We start from the raw sequence: 23,148 nt of genomic DNA on the forward strand, positions 1-23,148 counted from the left end.
CTGCTTCCCTTCTAAATCAAATTTTTATTTGTATATATTCTCACTAAATTGTTATAGAACAAAAGAAACATTTGCATGCAATAAGTGTTTATGGAATAAATAAAGAGGGGGAAGAGGATGGAAAATCATTACAGGAAGACAAGTAGAAATCAAGGATGTTCACAAGGGAGTAGAGTTCTATAATTTTATAGACACAAAAGAACTAAGGTACATTTTATTCCACCCATTCATTTTGAAATAAGCACCGAGTCTCTAGATGTTAACATTTCCCTTTTTTCAATGCATCCTCTATATTAAATACTTGTTCAAAAGACAAAAGTATAATTCTGTCCTTGAGACTGAAAAACAACAACAACAAAAACAACAGCAGCAGCAGCAGCACACTCTCCCATGGAAATAAGCTCTTTTCCATTTGAAAGAACTTAATATTATGATCCTCAATAATGAAAGGAATCTGCATTGTATATTGCAGTAAAAATAACAAACCTGTAATGAAGATCTTCAACCAGAAATCACGGAAACTGGACAGTTTACTGTCTGCTCTTAATTTTTTTAGTCAGGATTTTTATTTTAATTGAGAAAGGAAGTCTGTATGCCTGGGTTTCTATTGGCCTCAATCATAATTTCCAACTGTATCTATTCACAGATGACTACATATTGTCCTCTATATGAATAGAAGGAAAGATGTCTGCTGTCCCTTGACATACTATTCATTACAGTGAAAAGTAAATAAGAACTATTTCATCTTCAGAGTATTTTTCTATGACATTAAAATTGAAACAATATTAAAGTCACATTACAGATCTTTATTACATTAAAGACCTGTAATAGAAGATATACAGTAATAACACATTTTTGCTTTACTCTAATGCAGTAATAATGGTGTCAAGTTAAATAAAAATATTCACTAAAATAAACATTTGAGTTACAAACTTAAGAGTTTGCAAATATTACTAGAAGCAAATGAAATAAATTTCAAGGTCTTAAATTGTGAAGGAAAGGCTGTGAGTTTAATTGTACTCCATAGTAGTATGAATTTCCTCTTTCCCTTAGGACTGTAAGGGGAAATCAGTAAATTGATGGGTAATCCAAATCAAAGTTCATCAAAACTCAGGGCCTTTGTTACATGTACAGCAAGGACTACTAAAATCATATACCATAATTTACCTGTGTGATTAGTGGTACAGAAATTGTGTACCTGGCCATACAGGGAAAGGTCAAAATACATGCTGTAACAAAGTTGGTGGTGCTTCTAGGTAAAACAGGTAAACACATACCACCCTTTCTCTCTCACACAACACAGTGATACCTAGACAGAATGCATGATGTAGCTTTTTGAGAATTCTGAATAGTATATTAGCAGGAGGATAGAGTAAGAACATCAGAATTCAAAGTACTACTGATCTGGTAGTAGGATTGCACAATTTCCCCTCCAGTATCTTCTAGCTTGAACTCAACATAGCCTGAAACATATAAATGGGCACTGGTGCAGACAGAGAGGGAAATAGGAGAAGCCCTCTGCCTCTGGCTTAAGGAGCAGGAAAGGGAAGTCCTACCATTCAGAGATACTGGAAATCCTTGATTTTTTCTTTTGTTTTTTGTTTCTTTGTTTTCCTTTCTCCAATCCCTCATGTCCTAGCTCTCATACTGTAGTGTGGAACCAAGAGTACAGGAAGTTCCCCTTCTGATCAAAGGAGATCTGGTACCAAGAACTTGGGACCAAGCCCATTGATTTTTTTTTTATTTCTGACTCCCCACCACAAGAAAATGAACACAGGCACAGGAATGGAAGTACCCAATAAGGTGAAGTAACCAAGTCTCAAATATCTGTCCAAAGGTCTGAAAAGAGGAGACCCAAAGAACTTGAAATCACAGGAGAAGTCAAGAAGAGGGAGGTACTCAAGACACTGAGCCTATAAAATAGTTTATGAAATCCTGGTATCAAGTCTGAACTGTGTGTGCATGGGGATCTGATCTTATTCTGTATACCAAAGACTTTGAGAAATAAACTAAATGAAACTACTGCCAAGCACCAGAATGCCCTAGGTAATGCACACAAATGATAGATTTGAAAATCACTGCACAGACTTTTAACAACAATTACATTGAAAGCACAACACACACAGTGTGGATGAGAAGTTGTGACCTGAACATAAAAAGGTCGTTTCCTTGATAAAACAAAATATCAACATTCTGCACAGGAAACATTCTGCATAGGCTTTAAATAAGTCCTAAAATCTAACATAATATTCAAAATATATAGAATAAATTCTAAAGTTATTAGATACATAAGAACAAGGAAAGACTGAGCTTACATGGAAGAAATAATCAATAAGAGATGAATTCTAGAACAGTGATGTTAGGAGCTCTGCAGAACTGCTTCCAGGGGAAAAACATAATTGATAAGAATTATTTGAAACCAAAAATTTTAAGTCTGTTAGAAATAGCCCCAATTAAATACAGCAAAAGGAGAAACATTTATCCCCCCTAAAATATATAAAATCCCAATAAGAACAGCAAAAGTCAGTGACACTTGAGTCAGGAAACCCTCTCTCCCTCCCCTCTGCTTCAATTCAGCAGGACAGGAGCTGCACTATGAGCAGGTGTGACCAAAAACCCAGGGTCGTCTCTTCCCCCAGATCCCAGTTAAGGGCTATGATATCTCTGAGGATGGAAAGACATTTTTCAACCTCCTCAGTTCCATGTTACAAAAGCTCTATTACATTCTGAGTGTTCTAGGTCTCTCTTCCTCCACCTAGCCACAATTTACAAGGCAGAAGCTCTAACAAGGTGCAGCAGAACAGAAACAGTGCAGCCCAGATCACTTTTGTCCTAGCTCATTCAAAAGACGAAGGTTCTATCTTGGGAAAGGCAAGCAAAGAAGAGCAGAAGTTACTGCCATGTGAAGCAGGGGTGTCATTCTGAGAGAAGTAAGCTCCTCCCTGTACCCAAATCCAGAGAAATGGTGCACAATTGTTAACTGGAGAGACAGAGGTGGGCCATAATAACAGAAAACTAAGAAGCTCTTCCCAAGGGAACTGACTTTATTTGGTAGAGTTTTGGAAAGTTCAAACTTCATGGTGTTGTTGAATATAATGGATATTTTAGATGTAAGCAATAAAGAGGAGGCTAATAACTCCATGAGAACAACCAGTTAAACCACAGGCCAGCTAGCTGACAAGAGAAAACCAGGGAAAGAAACAAGTAAGAAGATCCCTCCTGGGGTCAGAACAAACCTCAAAGAATAGCTTATAAAATCAACCCCTGCAAAGTAGCCAGAATATAATTGGGTCAGACTATATGTAGTATTTATACCCCCAATGCGTTGTCAAAAATAAGAGAAAAATGAGCTGGTTATGACTCAGGGCTAAGGGCTGAATGAGATATCAACAGAGGCAAACAGCTTGACAGAGATATCAGAGAAAGTGACAGTCAAAGAGAACCATGATAAAACCTTGTCATCCCATAGTGACTGTATTTATGCTAAAGGCTGTGCCCTCTGAGGAGGAATAAAATAGACATTTTAAAAATGTTACTAGTAATAGAGAGGGACATTTTATAATAATAATGGTCAATAAATCACAAAGATGTAATGATTATAGATATATGTGCACCTACAAACAGAGCTCCAAAATACATAGTGCAAAGCCTGAAATAATAAATGTAAAAATAGATAATTCAGATCATAGTTGGAGACTTCAGTAATCCACTTACAATAACAGATAGAACAACTAGGTAGTAGGTCAACAAGGAAATACAAGATTTGAACAATACTACAAAGCAAGTAGACCTAAATGACATCTATAGAATACTACACCCAAAACCAGCAGAAAACATTCTCCTGAAGTACATAGAACATTCTACAGGATAGACCATATGCTAAGCAGTAAAACAAACATCAGTAAATTTAAAAGAATTGAAAACATGCAAGTTTTATTTTCTGAACACAGTAGAATTAAATTAAATAAATAAAATGAAGGGGACTTCCCTGGTGGTGCAGTGGTTAAGAACCTGCCTGCCAATGCAGGGGACATGGGTTCGAGCCCTGGTCTGGGAAGATCCCACATGCCACGGAGCAACAAAGCCCATGTGTCACAACTACTGGGCCCGTGTGCTACAACTACTGAAGCCCACGCACCTAGAGCCCATGCTCCACAACAAGAGAAGCCACCACAGTAAGAAGCCCCTGCACTGCAACGTAGAGTAGCCCCCACTTGCTGCAGCTAGAGAAAGCCCGTGCCCAGCAACGAAAACCCAACACAGCCAGAAAGAAAGAAAGAAAGAAAGAAAGAAAGAAAGAAAGAAAGAAAGAAAGAAAGAAAGAAAGAAAGAAAGAAAGAAAGGAAGGAAGGAAGGAAGGAAGGAAGGAAGGAAGGAAGGAAGGAAGGAAGGAAGGAAGAAAGAAAAGGAAATTTTTAAATAAATAAATTAAATAAATAAATAAAATGAAGATGTTTGGGGAATTCACAAATATGAGGTAACTAAAAAACATGTTCCTAAGTTACCAATGGTTGAAACACAAGATCACAAGGGAAATTAGAAAGTCGTTTGAGATGAATGAAATGAAGACACAACATACCAAAACTTATTGAATGTAGCTAAAAAAGTACTTAAAGGGAAATTTGTAGATGTAAATGACTATATTAAATATGAAGATGGAAATACACTCCATGTTCATGGATTAGAAGACTTAATATTGTTAAGATGGCAATACACCCCAAAGCAATCTATAAATTCAATGCAACCCCTATCAATATGACAACAGCTTTTTTTTTCTGCAGAAATGGAAAATACAATCCTAAAATTCATATGGAATTGCAAAGGGCTCCAAATAGAAAAAAAACAATCTTGAAAACAATAACAAAGTTGAAGAACTCAAACTTACCAATTTCAAAACTTACTACAGCATTGTAGTAATCAAGACAGTGTGGTACTTCCTTAAGAATAAATACCTAGATCAATGGAATAGAATTGAGAATCCAGAAATAACCCCCACATCTATGATCACAAGGGTGAAGAGACCATTCAGTGGGGAAAGAATAGCATGTTCAACAAATGATGCTAGTACAACAGGAGCTAACTCTAAAACTTTTAGAAGAAATTATAAAGGTAAACCTTGATGATCTTGGATTTGCCAACAGTTTCATAGATATGACACTGAAAGCACAAGGAACAAAAGGAAAATCTACATAAATTGGAATTTACTAAGTTAAACATTTTTGTGTATCAAACACTATCAAAAGAGTGGAAAGACAACCCACTGAAAAGGAGAAAATATTTACAAATCATATATCTGATATGATTCTAGTATCCAGAATATGTAAATATTCTTACAACCAAAAAGCAGACAAACAAATAATGGGCAAAGGAGCTGAGTAGACATTTCTCCAAAAAAGATATACTAACAGCCAAATAGGACATGAAGATACTCAATGTCATTAGTCATTAGTGAAATGCAACTCAAAACCACAAAGAGGTACCACTACACACCCATGAGGATGACCATATGGAAAAAAAAAAGTAAGTATTGGGGAGGATGTGGAGAAATTAGAACACATATACATTGCTGGTAGGATTGTAAGATGGTGCAATCACTGTGGAAAAAAGTTTGGTGGTTCTTGGAAAAGTTAAACATAGAATTACCATCTGAGCAAGGAATTCCACTCCTAGGTCTATACCATAATTGAAAACAGGTCTTAAAGCAAAAACCTGTACACTAATGTTCAGAACAGCACTATTCACAGTAGTGAAAAGATGGAAATAACCCAAATGTCCATCAACTGATAAATGGATAAACAAAATGTGGTATATCTATAAAAATAATAAAAAATAGAAAATAATAGACATAGAAAATAATAAATATTGATACATGCTACACCATAGATGAACCTTGAAAACATTATGCTAGTGAAAGAAGCCAGATGCAAACGGCCACATATTGTATGATTCTTTTCACATAAAATATCCAGTACAGGCAAATCCACAGAGAAAGAAAGCAGAATAGTGGCTGCCAGGGGCTGGGAGAGGGAGTATGAAAAGCGACTGCTTAATAAGTAAGGTATCACTTTGGGATGATGAAAAAATTCTGGAGCAACATAGTGTTTGTACAATGCTGTGGCTGTACATAATGTTCCTGAATTGTACACTTTATAATGGTTAAAATGGTAAAATTTTTTTGCCTTTAAAAAATTATTTTCATTTACTTGGATCCCTCAAAAGCTTTAACTAAAATATTAATTTTGTTAACCCAATGTAGACCCATCCCTACATCCACAAATTCACCAAATTACAAAAGAATGGCTAGGTCCCATGATTGAGCATAAACACTGCAATGGTATTAACCCAAGTTTTTAGTAGGCTTTTTCTCGCCTTCATACACTAATTTTCTACTTCTGGGTTTATGGTATTATGATAAGTGTGCTGGTTTTTATAATCTTAACTTGTACTTAGCAGTAGATATATATAAATTATAAATTCAAATAAAAATAGAAAAGTTGAATCTTTGAGGTAGAGAATAAAAGGGAACATGGACAGTTTCTCCTTCTAAACTTTATGTTATGTGTATTTTTCCACACAAAAAGTCTCAAAACAACAACCTTCTACCTTATGAAACCAGAAATAAAAGGAGAGAACACTCAACCCAAAGCAAGTAAAAGAAAGAAAATGGTAAAGTTTATAGCAGAAATAAGTGAAATAGAGAATAGAAATCAATAAATAAACTCAAGGAAACCAGAAGTTGTTTCTTTGAAAGATCAACAAAATTGACAAACTGTTAGATAGACAGACAAAAAGAGAGAGAAGATTCAATTGACTTAAATCAGAAATAAAAAAGAAGACATTACTAAAGACCTTACAGAAATAAAAAAGATTATAAGCCTAGGTGCAATGGACAAAATCCTAGAAACAGAAACAAACTATCAAAATTGACTCAAGAAGAAATAGAAAATGTGAGTAAATTGAATGCCAAAATCAAAGATATCACAAGAAAACTATAAAACAATTTATCCTATGAATCTACATGCAAAAATCCTCAACGAAATACTAGCAAACAAAATTCAGCTACATATAAAAAGCAATATACACCATGGCCAATTGAGATTTATCTGAATAATTCAAGAATGGCTTAACATAGAAAATCAATTAATGTAATATACCATATTAATAGAATAAAGGGTCCAAACCATACTATCATATCAATAGAAGCAAAAAAAATTGACAAAATACAACACTCTTTCTTAGTAAAAAACTACTCCACAACTGGGAATAAAGGGAACTTCACCTGATAAAGGGCATATACAAAATCTCACAGAACATCATAATTAATGCTTTGCCCCTAAGATCATGAAAAAGAAAAGGATGCCTGCTATTGCCACCTCTGTTGAAAAGTGTACTGGAGGTTCAAGTTATAGGAATTAGTGAAGTAAATAAAATAAAAAGCTATGAGATTGGAAAGGAAGACATAAAACTATCTCTACTCATGTATCACATGATATTGTATATAGAAAATCTTAAGGAATTCAATTTTAAAAGCTATTGAATTAATAAAGTAGATCAACAAGGTTGTAGAATACAAAATCATTATATAAAATAATTGTATTTCTATAAACACCTAAAAATAACACAATGAAATTGAAATGACTATTAATTTACAATAATATCAAAAGAAATACAATATTTAGGAATAAATTTAACAAAAGAAGTGAAAAATGAATACTCTGAAAATTAAAACACAACTCATTAATTAAAAGGCAAATAGCCCAATTAAAAAATAGGCAAAAGGATCTGAATCAACCCTTCTCTAATGAATTATATACAAATAGCCAATAAACACATGAAAATATGTTTAGTATCAGTATCCATCAGGGGAATGTAAGTTAAAACCATAATGAAAGATGTTGAATATACAGACTTACAGCTTACTAGAACAGAGGCCTAGAAAAAGAATTTTACTATTAGAGCCAATACCAAGGCAGAAAACTTAAACTGTAATTGCCAAAGGCTCAAAGTAGACAAGCTTGAGAGTTAAAAATGCCAGGGAGGGCCAGTCTTAGAGGGTCCCCCATAATTTTAGGTGTTTTACCTCCAGGAGATCTACCAGGTCCTCATAGTGAAGATCAGAGAAAAATCCCCTAGTACTTTTGGCTAGAAGAGGGGGAATGTAGCCATTTTTAAATACACCCAGAGCATTCTGTTCTTCTAATGAAAAATGACCTCAGGGAGACTATATTACCAGAGCCCAACTGACTGGAGTTTTACTGGAAACTAACTGACCTGGAGAAGGGAAAAATCTAACTCTAGATACCTCTGACAGATCTCCATGTCTAGACAATATTTAAGAAGTAGGCTCTAGGGAAACCCATGGTCCACAGGAGACAAAAACAAGGAAAATAGAGACAATTTTAGCTTCTTACACCTACAGAGATAGCAAACATTAAACACAGGCTAGCAACCACCCAGATAAAAATAAAACCTCACACTAAAAGGCCTATTTATCTAAATTCCTTTATCCAGTACATCTTGTCCAGCTTGCAACAAAACATCACAAGAGGGCTTCCCTGGTGGTGCAGTGGTTGAGAGTCTGCCTGCTGATGCAGGGGACATGGGTTCATGCCCCGGTATGGGAGGATCCCACATGATGTGGAGCGGCTGGGCCCGTGAGCCATAGCTGCTGAGCCTGCATGTCCGGAGCCTGTGCTCTGCAATGGGAGAGGCCACAGCAGTGAGAGGCCTGCGTAATACAAGAAAAAAACAAAATCACAAGACACAATAAAAGACAAAACAAAACCAAAAACAAACAAACAAAAAACAGTTTAAACAGACAGAGCAAACATCAGAACCAGACTCAGATATGGCAGAGATTTAACAATTATCAGACTGAGAATTAAAAATAACCATGATTCATATGCTAAGGATACTAATAGACAAAGTAGACAACATGCAACAAAAGGTGAACTGATGTTGGCAAAGAGATGGGAACTCAAGAAACATGCAAAATGAAATGCTAGAAAGTTTTTAAAAACTGTAACAAAATGATGTATGCCTTTGATATGATCATCTATAGACTGGAAACAAACAAGAAAGAATAAGTGAACATGAAGAAAGGTCAATATGGACTTTGAAAACTTAAAATCAAAGAGAAAAAAGAATGAAGAAGATGGAACAAAATATCAAAGAACTGTGGGAAAACTACAAGTGTTGTAACATATGTTTCATGGAAATATCAGAAAGAGAAGAAAGAAAGACAGAGAGAGAAGACATATTTAAAGTAATAATGAAATTATTATTGTAGACACCAAATTATAGATCCAGGGAGCTCAGAAAACAAGAAGCACTATATATATATATATATATATATATATATATGTGTGTGTGTGTGTGTGTGTGTGTGTGTATACACACACACACACAGAGTTGACCTTTGAAGAACATGGGTTTGAACTGCACAGGTACACTTATATGTGGACTTTTTTCAATAAATACTGCAGTACTACATGATCTGTTGTTGGTTGAATCCATTGATGCAGAAACAGGGATACAGAAAGCTGACTATAAAGTTTTATCCATATTTTCAACTATGTGTGGGGAGTCATACCCATAACCCCCACGCTGTTCAAGGGTCAACTGTATGTATAACTATAACTAGGCATATCTTATTCAAACTAGAGAAAATCAAAAACAAATAGAAAATCATAAATTAAAGAAGTAGGTGGATAAAGCCATACTTATAAAGGAGCAAGGACAAGAATTATATAGGCTTTTTCTCCAAAAACCAGCAAGCAAGAAGACAGTGAAGTGTAATTTTAAAGTGTTGAAAGAAAAGAAAAACACCAACCAATAATTCTTTACTCCATGGCATTATCCTTCAAAAGTAAAGGAGAAGCTTTTGCACAGCAAAGGAAACCATAAACAAGACCAAAAGACAACCCTCAGAATGGGAGAAAATATTTGCAAATGAAGCAACCGACAAAGGATTAATCTCCAAAATTTACAAGCAGCTCATGCAGCTCAATAACAAGAAAACAAACAACCCAATCCAAAAATGGGCACAAGACCTAAATAGACATTTCTCCAAAGAAGATATACAGACTGCCAACAAACACATGAAAGAATGCTCAACATCACTAATCATTAGAGAAATGCAAATCAAAACTACAATGAGATATCATCTCACACCAGTCAGAATGGCCATCATCAAAAAATCTAGAAACAATAAATGCTGGAGAGGGTGTGGAGAAAAGGGAACCCTCTTACACTGTTGGTGGGAATGTAAATTGATACAGCCACTGTGGAGAACAGTATGGAGGTTCCTTAAAAAGCTACAAATAGAACTACCATATGACCCAGCAATCCCACTACTGGGCATATACCCTGAGAAAACCATAATTCAAAAAGAGACATGTACCAAAATGTTCATTGCAGCTCTATTTACAATAGCCCGGAGATGGAAACAACCTAAATGCCCGTCATCGGATGAATGGATAAAGAAGATGTGGCACATATATACAATGGAATATTACTCAGCCATAAAAAGAAACGAAATTGAGCTATTTGTAATGAGGTGGATAGACCTAGAGTCTGTCATACAGAGTGAAGTAAGTCAGAAAGAGAGAGACAAATACCGTATGCTAACACATATATACGGAATTTAAGAAAAAAAAATGTCATGAAAAACCTAGGGGTAAAGCAGGAATAAAGATGCAGACCTCTTAGAGAACGGACTTGAGGTTATGGGGAGGGGGAAGGGTGAGCTGTGACAGGGCGAGAGAGAGTCATGGGCATATACACACTAACAAACGCAGCAAGGTAGATAGCTAGTGGGAAGCAGCTGCATGGCACAGGGATATTGGCTCGGTGTTTTGTGACAGCCTGGAGGGGTGGGATGGGGAGGGTGGGAGGGAGGGAGACGCAACAGGGAAGACATATGGGAACATATGTTTATGTATGACTGATTCACTTTGTTATAAAGCAGAAACTAACACACCATTGTAAAGCAATTATACCCCAATAAAGATGTAAAAAAATTAAAAAAAAAAAGTAAAGGAGAAATAAAGATTTGTTAGACAAACAAAAATTGAGGGGATTTTTTACTAGTAGACTAGCCATGCAGAAAATGTTAAAAGAAGTTCTTCAGAAAGAAGGAGAATGGTATATATCTAAAATCTGGAACTATATAAAGAAAGGAAGAGCATTAGACAAGGAATAAATGAAGGTAAAATGAAATCTTTTATTTTCTTCATTTTTAATTGATTTAGCAGTTAGCAGTATGTTCAAAATAGTAATACCAATGATGCACTTGGCAACTTATAACATACGGATAGGCAAAAATGAATGATGGCAATATTGTAAGGGAGAGAAGAGAGGAATTGGGAATATTCTGTTATAAAGTAATTGCACTAACTGTAAAATTTTGGATGTAGTATTATTTGAGAATGGACTTGGATTAGTCATAAATGTATATTGCAAACTCTAGGGCAACCACAAAAAATAGCAAAATAAGAATATAATTGGAATGCTAAAAGAGAAGATAAAATGGATTCATGTACAATGCTCAGTTAAAATCAGAGGCAGAAAAAGAGTAGGAATCAAAAGCAGACACAAAAAACAAGGACAGTGAATAGAAAAAAAGCTACAAAAAAAGAAAAAAGCTACAAATACAATAGGTATTAATCCCACTATATCAATAATCACTTTAAATGTCAATGGTCTAAATATACCAATTAAAAGGCAGAGACTATCAGAGTGTATTAAAAACACCTAATTATATGTTATTCATAAGAAACCAACTTTAAATTTAAAGACACATATAGCTTTAATATAAAGGGATGGAAAAAGACATATCACGCTAATACCAATCAAAAGAAAGCCAAAGTTTTCTTAATTTCAGACAAAACAGACTTCAGAGCAAGGAAAATTCTTAGGAATAAAGAAGGCACTGCATGATGATAAAGGGGTCAATTCTCCATGAAAATCTTAATTCTTAAGGTGAATGTGCCTAAAAACAAAGCATCAACATACATGACACAAAAGTTAATAGAACTTCAAGTAGAAAAAAACTAATCCACTCTTATAGTTGGAGATTTCAACACCCATCTATCAGTAATTGACAGATCCAGCAGGCAGAAAATCAGTAAGGACAGAGTTGAACTGAATAGCACCATCAATCAACTAGATCTAGTTTACATTTACAAATTCTTCATTCAACAACAGAAGAATACACATTCTTCTCAAATTACTTTGAACATTCTCCAAGACTGACCACATTCTGGTCCATAAAACATGCTGTTACAAATTTAAAGGACTAAAAATCATACAAAGTATGCTCTCAGATCCCAATGAAAATACACTAGAAATTATAATAGAAAGATACTTGGAAAGCAGCCGCATATAGACATTAAATAGCATACTTTTACATAACACGTGGATCAAAAAGAATTTCAAGATAAATTTAAAGTATTTTGAACTGAATGAAAATGAAAATACAATTTATCAAAATCTGTGAAGTGTGATGACTGCAGGACTTACAGGGAAATCTATGAAATTGTATTAGTAATTACAAAAGAGAAAGACATAAAATGAATTATTCAAGCTTTCATCTTAGGAAACTAAAAAAAGTAAAATCAAATTAAATCCAAAGAAAGCAGAATAAAAGTAATAATAAAATTACAGCAAAAATCAGTGAAATTGAAAACAGAAAATCAATGAAACCAAAACCCGATTATTGGAAAAGGTCTATTAAATTTATGAAACTTCTAACCTGCCTAACTAAGAAAAAAATGAGATAATTAAATTACTAATATCATAAATGAAAGAGGGGCCATTATTACTGATCCTATAAACATTAAAAACTAATAAAGAAATATTGAAAATTACTATGTTTGCAAATTTGATAACATAAGTGAAATGGAAAACTTCCTAGAAAGACACAAATTACTGAAAGCAAAAAAAGTGAAAATAAACAAATGGGACTACATCAAGCTTAAAAGGTTTTCCACAGCAAAGATAACCATCAACTAAATGAAAAGGCAATCTACTGAATGGGAGAAGCTATTTGCCAATGATATATTTGATATGGGGTTAATAACAAAAATAAATAGAAAGCACACAACTAAATATCAAAAATAAAAACATTAAAAAACAGGATTTTAAAATGGGCAAAGGACCCAAATAGACATTTCTCTGAAGAAGACATACAAATGGCCAACAGACACATGAAAAGATGCTCAACATCACTAATCATTAAAGAAACACAAATCAAAACCATGAGCTATCACTTCACACCTGTCAGAATAGCTATTGTCAAAAATACAACAAATAATAAGTTGGCAAGGATGTATAGAAAAGGGAACCTTCATGAACCATCAGTGGGAATGTAAATTCGTGCAGCCACTATGGAAAACAGTATGGACATTCTTCAAAAAATTAAAAATAGGTCTTCCTACAAGGCAGCAATACCACTTCTGGGTATTTACCCAAAGAAAACAGAAACACTTATTTGAAAAAATACATGTACCATTATGTTAATTGCAGCATTATTTACAAGAGTCAAGATATGGAAGCAACCTAAGCCTAGATATGGAAGGTAACCTATGATTAGCAACATAATCAATAGATTAATGGATAAAGAAGATATAGTATATTACTCAATGGAATATTACTCAGCCATAAAATGGAATGAAATCTTGCTATTAGTGACAACACAGGTGGATCTAGTGGGTATTATGCTAAGTGAAATAAGTCAGAAAGAAAAAGACAAAATCTGTATTTCACTCATATGTGGAATCTAAAAAACACAAAACAAATGAACAAATATAACAAAACGGAACAGACTCATAAATACAGAAAACAGACTGGTGGTTGCCAGAGGGGAGGGAAGTGGAGGGTTGGATGAAATAGGGGAAGGCGATTAAGAGGTACATACTGGAGTTATAAAATAAGTCACAGGGATGTTATATACAACATAAGGAATATAGTCAGTAATACTGGAATAATTTTGTATGGTTACTTGACTTATCATGGTCATCATTTTGTAACGTAGTTAAATGTCAAAACATTATGTTTTACACCTGAACCTAACATAATTTTGTACATCAACTATACTTCAATAAACAAATAGATAGATAATAGGCCAATATCTTTTTAAAAATTTTAATCAATACTTAATAAACTTCAAAATCAGAAAGCACAAGGCCCAATTGTTACACTAGTGAATAAAACCAAACATTTAAAGAAGAAATTACACCAATTCTTTACAATATCTTACAGAAAATAGATGCAGAGGGAATACTTACTAACTCATTCTTTGAGGCCAGCATTACACTGATACCAAATATTTTCTTTTATTAAAAGAAACAAAAACTACAGATGAATATCTCTCATAAACTTAGACACAAATGTCCTTAACAAAATATTAGTAAATTGAGTCCAACAATTTATAAAAAGTTATACACCATGATCAAATGAGATTTCTTGCAGGTATGCAAGTTTGCCTCAGCATATGAGAATTGGTGAATGTAATCTGTCACATCAAGAGGATAAAGTAGAAAAGTCATGTGATTATATAAATATATTCAGAAAAAGCATTTGACAAAATTTAACGCATATTCTTTTTTTTTTGTGGTACGCGGACCTTTCACTGTCGTGGCCTCTCCCATTGTGGAGCACAGTCTCCAGACGCGCAGGCTCAGTGGCCATGGCTCACGGACCTAGCTGCTCCGCGGCATGTGGGATCTTCCTGGACGGGGGCACGAACCCGTGTCCCCTGCATTGGCAGGTGGACTCTCAACCACTGTGCCAACAGGGAAGCCCTAACACATATTCTTGATAGAAACTCTCAATAAGGTAGAAATAGATGGGAACTTCCTCAACTTGATATAGAACATCACAAAAATTCTACAGTTAACATCATAATTAATGGTTGTAAACTAAGTGCTTTTCTGCTGAAATAAAAAATAAGCCAATGAAAACCCGCCCATGGACAGACGCCAGCCCCAGGAATACCACAACCATACAGCATGCCCTGGCAGGACCCAGCACACCCACCAGCAGACAGGCACCAGCCATGGAACCCCCACCCTGACCTCATTCCTGACAATCAGCAGTCAAGCACCAGCTCTGGGACACGTTGGGCCCCTCAGCCAGTGACCCATGGAATTCAGCCCCAACCACCAATGAGCAAACACCAGCTTCAGGACCCCCAGTGCCCTGAAGCCAGTGACCCCAGGCCAAGTTATGCCTACCAGTAAGCTGGCAGTAGCCCCAGCACCACCTGGACCAGGTGACAAAAGAAAATGAAAACACAACAATCCAAAATCTGTGAGATGCAGCAAAAGCAGTTTTAAGAGGGAAGTGTATAATGATACAGGCCTTCTCAAGAAAGAAGAAAAGACCCAAACAACCTAACTTTACACCTAAATGACTAGAAAATGAAGAAAAAACAAAGCCTGAAGTTTGTAGAAAGAAAGAAATCATAAAGACCAGAGCAGAAATAAATGAAATAGACACCAAAAAAAAACCCAGAATAGATTAATGGAACTAAGAGTTGGTTATTTGAAAAGATGAACAGAACTGATAAACCTTTAGCCAGACTCATTAAGAAAAAAGAGAGCTCAAATCAATAAAATCAGAAATGAAAATGAAGTTACAACCAACACCACAGAAATACAAAGGATCAAAAGAGATTACTATAAACAACTATATACCAATAAAATGGACAACCTAGAAGATATGGACAAATTCCTAGAAATGTACAATCTCCCAACACTGAACCAAGAAGAAATATAGGACATGAACAGAACAATTAACAGGAATGAAATTGAATAATAAAATATCTCTCCATGAAAAAATGTCCAGGACCAGATGGCCTCACAGGTGAATTCTGCCAAACACTTTGAGAAGAGTTAACATCTATCCTTCTCAAACTATTCCAAAAAGTTGCAAAGGAAAGAATGTTTCCAAACTCATTCTACAGGGCCAGAAACATCCTGATACCAAAACCAAACTTATCACAAAAGGAGAAAATTACAGGCCAATATCACTGACAAATATAGATGCAAAATTCCACAAAAAATATTAGCAAATCAAATTCAACAATACACGAAAAGGATTATACAACATGAACAAGTGGGATTTATTGGAGGAATGCAAGAATGGTTCAATATCCACAAATCAATCAATGTGATACACTACATTAACAAAAGGAAGGATAAAAATGATATGGTCACATCAAAAGATGCAGAAAAAACTTCTGACAAAATTCAATATTCATTTATAATAAAAATGTAGGTATAGAAACAACATACTTTGTCATAATAAAGGCCATATATGATAAGCTCACAGGAAACATCATCTTAACAATGAGAAGCTGAAAGCATTTCCTCCAAGATCAGGAACAAGACAAGGATGTCCACTCTCACAACTTTTATTCAACATAGTATTGGAAGCCTTAACAATCAAACAAGAAAAATAAATAAAAGGAATCCAAATTGGAAAGGAAGAAGTAAAATCATCATTGTTTGCAGATGACATGATATAATACATAGAAAATCCAAAAGGCACCACCAGAATACTATTAGAGATCATCAATGAATTCAATAAAGTTGTAAGATAAAAAATTAATATACAGAAATTTGTTGCATTTCTATACACTAACAATGAACTATGAGAAAGAGAAATTATGAAAATGATCCCATTTATAATTGCATCAAAAAGAATAAAATATCTAGGAATAAATCAAACTGAAGATGTGCAAAACCTGACATGAGAAAACTATAAGACACGAATGAACAAAATTAAAAATGACACAAACAGATGGAAAGATACATGGTGTTCATGGATTGGAAGAATTAATATTGTTAAAATGACCATACTACCAAAGGCAATCTACAGATTCAGTACAATCCCTATCAAAATACCAATGGCATTTATCACAGAACCAGAAATAATAATTCTAAAATTTGTGTGAAAAAAAAGACACCAAATAGCAAAAGCAATCTTGAGAAAGAAGAACAGAACTAGGGGTATCATTCTCCCTGAGTTCAGACTATATTACAAAGCTACAATTATCAAAACAGCATGGTACTGGCACAAAAGCAGACACATAGATCAATGGAACAAAATAAAGAGCCAAAAATAAACCCATGCACTTATGGTCAATTAGTCGATAACAAAGGAGGTAAGAATATACAATGTGGAAAGACAGTCTCTTCAACAAGTGGTGCTGGGGAAACTAGACAGTTATATTTAAAAGAATGAAATTGGAACATTTTCTTACACCATGCACAAAAAAAAAAAACCCTCAAGATGGGTTACAGACCTAAATGTAAGACTGGAAACCATAAAGTTCCTAGAAGAAAACATAGGCAGAACACTCTTTGACATAAATCATACCAATAATTTTTTTGGACCTGTCTCCCAAGGCAAAGGAAAGAAAAGAAAAACTAAATAAATGGGACCTAGTTAAATTTAAAAGCTTTTTCCATAGCACAGGAAACCACTGACAAAACAAAAAGCCAAACTATGAATGGGAAAAAATATTTGCAAATGACATGACTGATAATGGGTTTATTTCCAAAATAAATAAACATCTCATGCAACTCAATATCAAAAAACCAAACAATCCAACTAATAAATGGCCAGAAGGCCTGAATACATATTTTTCCAGAGAATATAGATGGTCAACAGGTACATTAAAAGATGCTCAACATTACTAATCATCAGAGAAATGCAAATCTAAACCACAATGAGATATCATCTCACACCTGTCAGAATGGTTATTATGAAAAAGACCACAAATAACAAGTGTTGGAGAGGATGTGGAGAATAGAGCGCTCTAGAATGCTGTTAGTGGGAATGTAAATTGGTGCAGCCACTGTGAAAAACGTTATGGAGGTTGCTCAAAAAGCCAAAAATAGAACTACCACATGATTCAGCAATTCAACTCTTGGGTGGTTTATCCAAAGAAAATGGAAACACTAACTTGAAAAGATACATGCACATGCTCCACAATGTTCATTGCAGCACTGTTTACAATAGTCAATACATGAAAGCTATCTAAATGTCCATTAACAGATGAATGGATAAAGAAGATGCGGTACATATATACAATGGAATATTACTCAGCCATTCGAAAGAATGAAATAATGCCATTTGCAGCAACATGGATGGACCTGGGGATTATCATACTAAGTAAGTCAGAAAGAGAAAGACAAATATCATATGATATCGTTTATATGCAGAATCTAGAAAAAATGATACAAATGAACTTATTTACAAAACAGAAACAGACTCACAGACTTAGAGAATAAACTTATGGTTACTGGAGGGAAGGGTGGGGGATCGGGGGAAGGGTGGGGGGGAGGGATAGACTGGAAGTTTGGGATTGACATGTACAAACTGCTATAGTTAAATAGATAATCAGCCAGTGGGCCCCAGGACCTGCCTCCAGTGACCCAGAAGGGTACAGACAGCTTTGACCATTAGGAATTCCACTAGCAGTCCCCAGGACTTGCCCATGCTATCCCAGGAGGTCGCAGAGAGATTCAGTGACTGGGAAATCCATCAGTGGGTGCCAGGACCTGCCCTGCTGTACTGGGAACATGCAAATAGTTCTTGCTACTAGGAAATCTGCCAGTGGGTGCCAGGACCTGCCCTGATGTCCCAGGAGGGCACAGAGAGCTTCACCCACTAGGAATTCCACCAGCGGGCCACAGGACCCATCTTTGCTGCCATAGAAGGGTGCAGACAGCTCCAGCCACTAGTAATTCTGCCAGCAGGCCACAGGATCCTCCTCCACTGACCAGGAAGGGTGTGAAAAACTCCTGCCTCTAGGAATCCCACCAGCAGGCCCCAGGACTTGCCCACACTGCCCAGGGAGGGTGCAGAGAGCTTCCATGACTCGGAAATACATCAGTGGGTCCCAGAACCTGAACTGCTGTCCCAGAAGTGCATGGATACCATCCCCACTAGGAAATCCACCAGTGGGTGCTGGGACCTGCATGCACTGCCTTGGGAGGGCACAGATAGCTACGCCCACTAGGAAATATGCCCAGAAGAGGTGCTGAAACCACAGTTGAGTCCCATGAGCTGTGTGACTAAGAAAGAAGAGCTGAAATCTTTGCTCACGGCTGCACAAACTGTGGAGTCACACCTCTGTTGACAGCTTCCTAAATTCGATGCCTGCAAAACATCCCAAAGGACAGGAAGTGCTTCGGCAGCTCAGATGGGTCTGGCTTAGCAGCTGTGGGCTTTGTGGGCACAGACCCACAGGAGTTGCACCAGACCAGTACCTGGGCTTCCTCCATAGCTCTGACACTGGGTCCAGGTGCACAACTACTGTAGTCCTGGGACCTGACCTCAGTGGATCTGTGATAGTGGCCTTGTGAAACAATGCCTGAAAGTCACCAGGTCTAATTGCCAGCATACCCACAGTTAAGGCAGGACTGAGAGCAATGCAAACAGCAGTGTACTTTGTGAGCCCACACAACAGGTGAAAGGGAACACAACAGAGCACATTCACAGGTGAACAGCTCCAGAGGAGGGATACTCAGTGACTTCTCTCCCACTGGGAGTGCTCCAATCCTGCCTACCTCACACTGCATATCAGAATCTCAGCTAAGAAACAGATCTGGGGGCCTCTACTCCAACAAACAGGGAGCAGACCCCACCCCTGACAGGGCAGTGACAACTGCAGAGCAAAGGGGAGGCTCAACTCAATACCTAAGGCAGGCTCTTTTCTCTACAACACCAATTAAACCTGCTTTCAAGGGGTAACGGCACAAGCCTCTGGACCAACCTCACCCACCAGGGGTCAGACACCAGAAGAAAGAGGAAATACGATCCTGTAGAAAGGAGACCTCAAACACAGTAAATCTGACAAAATGAGATGACAAATAAATATTTTGAAGACGAAGGTGCAAGATAAAAACCTACAAGAACAACTAAATGAAAAGGAGATAGGCAATCTACTTGAAAAAGAATTCAGAGTAATGATAGTAAACATGATCCAAGACCTCAGAAAAAGAATGGAGATAGGGATCAGGAAGATACAAGAAAAGTGTAACAAAGACCTAGAATAACTAAAGAACAAACAGAGATGAACAATACAATAACTGAAATGAAAAAAATACACTAGAAGGAAGCAATATGAGAATAACTGAAGCAGAAGAACGGATAAGTGACCCGAAAGACAAAATGGTGGAAATCTCTGCTGCAGAACAGAATAAAGAAAAAAGAATGAAAAGAAATGAGGACAGTCTCAGAGATATCTGGGGCAACATTAAACACACCAAAATTCGAATTATCAGGGTCCAAGAAGAAGAAACGGCCTGAGAAAATATTGGAAGAGATTGTACTGGAAAACTTCCATAACATGGGAAAGGAAATAGTCACCCAACTCCAGGAAGCACAGAGAGTCCCTTACAGGATGAAATCAAGGAGGAACACACCGAGACACATATCAATCAAACTAACAAAAGTGAGATACAAAGAAAAAATATTAAAAGCAGCAAGGGAAAAGCAACAAATAACACACAAGGGAATCTGCATAAAGCTGATTTTTCAGCAGAAACTCTACAGGCTAAAAGGGAATGGCAGGGTATATTTTAATTGATGAAAGGGAAAAAATTAAAACCAAGATTACTCTACCAAGCAAAGATTTCATTCAGACTCAAAGGAGAAATCAAAAGCTTTACAGGCAAGCAAAACTAAGAGAATTCAGCACCACCAAACCAGCTTTACAACAATTGCTAAAGGACCTTTTCTAGGCAGGAAACAAAAGAGAAGAGAACAAAAGAGGAAGGACAGAAAAAAGACCTATAAGAACAAACCCAAAACAATTAAGAAGATGGAAATAGGAACATACATATCAATAATTACCTTCAATATAAATGGAATAAATGCTCCAACCAAAAGACATAGACTGGCTGAATGGATACAGAAACAATACCCATATATATGCTGTCTTCAGGAGAACCACTTCAGACCTAGGGAAACATACAGACTGAACATGAGAGGATGGAAAAAGATACTCCATGCTAATGAAAATCAAAAGAAAGCTGGAGTAGCAATACTCATATCACACAAAATAGACTTTAAAATAAAGACTGTTACAAGAGACAAGGAAGGAGATTGCATAATGATCAAGGGATCTATCCAAGAAAAAGACAAAACAATTGTAAATAAAGGAGCACATCAATATATAAGGCAAAGGATAACAGCCATAAAAGGCAAAATCAATGGTAACAAAAAAATATTGGGGGACTTTAACACCTTTCTTATACCAATGGACAGGTCATCCAGAGAAAAAATTAATAAGGAAACACAAGCCTTAAATAACATATCAGACCACATAGACTTAATTAACATTTATACAACTTTCCATCCTAAAGCAGCAGAATACACTTCCTTATCAAGTGTACATGGAACACTCTCCAGGATGGATCACATCCTGGAACACAAATCAAGCCTCAGAAAACTTAAGAAAATTGAAATCATATCAAGTATGTTTTCTGACCACAACGGTATTTGATTAGAAATCAATTACAGGAAAAAGTCTGTAAAAAACGCAAGCACATGGAGGCTAAAATATATGTTACTAAATAACCAATGGATCACTGAAAAAATCAAAGAGAAAAACAAAAAATACCTAGAGACAAATGACAATGAAAACACGACAATCCAAAACTTGTGGGATGCAGGAAAAGCAGTTCTAAGAGGGATTTTTATAGCAATACAATCTTACCTCAAGAAACAAGAGAAATCTCAAACAAACAACCTAACCTTACACCAAGAGCAATTAGAGAAAGAAGAACAAACAAAATGCAAAGTTAGTAGAAGGAAAGAAATAATAAAGATCAGAGTAGAAATAAATGAAATAAAGACAAAAAAAAAACAATAGCAAAGATCAATGGAACTAAAAGCTGGTTCTTTGAGAACATAAACAAAATTGATAAACCATTAGCCAGACTCATCAAGAAAAAAAGGGAGAGGACTCAAATCAATAAAATTAGAAATGAAAAAGGAGAAGTTACAAATGACACTGCAGAAATACAAAGGATCATAAGAGACTACTACAAGCAACTATACGCCCATAAATTGGAAAACCTGAAGCAAATGGACAAATTCTTAGAATGATACAACCTTCCATCACTGAACCAGGAAGGAATAGAAAATACGAACAGACCAAACACAAGAAATGAAATTGAAACTGTGATTCAAAATCTTTCAACAAATGAAAGTCCAGGAACAGATGTCTTCATAGGAAATTCTATCAAATATTTACAGAAGAGCTAACAGCTATCCTTCTCAAACTCTTCCAAAAAATTACAGAGGAAGGAACACTCTCAAGCTCATTCTATGAGGTCACAATCTCACTGACACCAAAGACAGACAAAGATACCACACACACACACACACAAAATTATAGGCCAATATCACTGAGGAACATAGATGCAAAAACCCTCAACAAAATACTAGCAAACAGAATCCAACTCATTAAAAGGATCATACAAAATGATGAAGTGGGATTAATCCCAGGGATGCAAGGATTCTTCAATATACGCAAATCAATCGTGTGATACACTATATTAACAAATTGAAGAATAAAAACCATTTGATCAACTCAGTATATTCAGAAAAAGATTTTGCCAAAATTTAACACCCATTTATGATAAAAACTCTTCAGAAAGTGGGCATAGAAGGAACCTACCTCAACATAATAAAGGCCATATACAACAAATCCTCAGCAAATATCATTCTCAATGGTGTAAAACTGAAAGCATTTCCTCTAAGATCAGGAACAAAAGAAGGATGTCCACTCTTGTTACTATTATTCAATATAACTTTGGAAGTCCTAGCCACAGCATTCAGAGAACAACAAGAAGTAAAAGGAATTCAAATTGGAAAAGAAGAAATAAAACTGTCACTGTTTGCAGATGACATACTATACATAGAAAATGCTAAAGATGCAGCCAGAAAACTACTAGAGCTCATCAATGAATTTGCTAAAGTTGCAGGATACAATATTAATACAGAAAAGTCTCTTGCATACTTGTACACTAACAGTGAAAGATCAGGAAGAGAAATCAAGGAAACAATCCCATTTACCATCACAACAAAAAGAAAAAAATACCTAAGAATAAACCTACTTAAGGA

The 23,148-nt window shown here is 35.8% G+C and overlaps 1 protein-coding gene across 1 annotated transcript in view; it reads right to left on the minus strand.

Annotated features, from left to right (window-relative positions):
- Positions 1–23,148, minus strand: part of DACH2 (dachshund family transcription factor 2) — a 638,219-nt gene that overhangs the window by 296,731 nt on the left and 318,340 nt on the right. The gene's annotated exons all lie outside the window — the stretch shown is intronic.

The sequence above is a fragment of the Lagenorhynchus albirostris genome, chromosome X (genome assembly GCF_949774975.1).
Source record: "Lagenorhynchus albirostris chromosome X, mLagAlb1.1, whole genome shotgun sequence".
NCBI classification, from domain to species: Eukaryota; Metazoa; Chordata; class Mammalia; order Artiodactyla; family Delphinidae; genus Lagenorhynchus; species Lagenorhynchus albirostris.